The sequence below is a fragment of the Octopus bimaculoides genome, chromosome 3 (genome assembly GCF_001194135.2).
Source record: "Octopus bimaculoides isolate UCB-OBI-ISO-001 chromosome 3, ASM119413v2, whole genome shotgun sequence".
Taxonomy (NCBI): Eukaryota; Metazoa; Mollusca; class Cephalopoda; order Octopoda; family Octopodidae; genus Octopus; species Octopus bimaculoides.
This window is the reverse complement of record NC_068983.1, coordinates 158,078,501-158,078,942: the sequence shown is the minus strand read 5'-3', so window position 1 is coordinate 158,078,942 and position 442 is coordinate 158,078,501. Positions and strand designations below refer to the sequence as shown.

The window sequence follows — 442 nt, the reverse complement described above, 5'->3', positions numbered from 1 at the left end:
AGAGAGAGAGAGAGAGATCTGTGCGTGTATGTGCATATGTATGTGTGTGTGTGTGTGTGTGTGTGTGTGTGTGTGTGTGTGTGTGTGTGTGTGTGCATAAAGATGTATAAGAATCTGCGACTGTGCGTAAGCTTGTCCCTAATCAAACGATGCATCACTAGTAATTCCCTTGTTCATTTATGGGACCTGCGTTATGATTATATACACATATATATACACACACATACATACACATCTACACGTATATTACAAACGTGAGTAAATAGTTGTTTACATGGATAATTCATCTATCTATCTATCTATCTATCTATCTATCATACACACACACATATGTAAAGATTTTTTTTCTGTGATTGCTTATATCAGAATTAATACACAGTATACATTAGTGTGTGTGTGTATATATATATATATATATATATATATATATATATATATATAT

At 32.1% G+C, this 442-nt stretch overlaps 1 protein-coding gene across 1 annotated transcript in view; it reads left to right on the top strand.

Moving 5' to 3' along the window:
• The window catches only part of LOC106883934 (protein Wnt-5b), a 295,413-nt gene that overhangs the window by 2,894 nt on the left and 292,077 nt on the right, over positions 1-442 (top strand). The gene's annotated exons all lie outside the window — the stretch shown is intronic.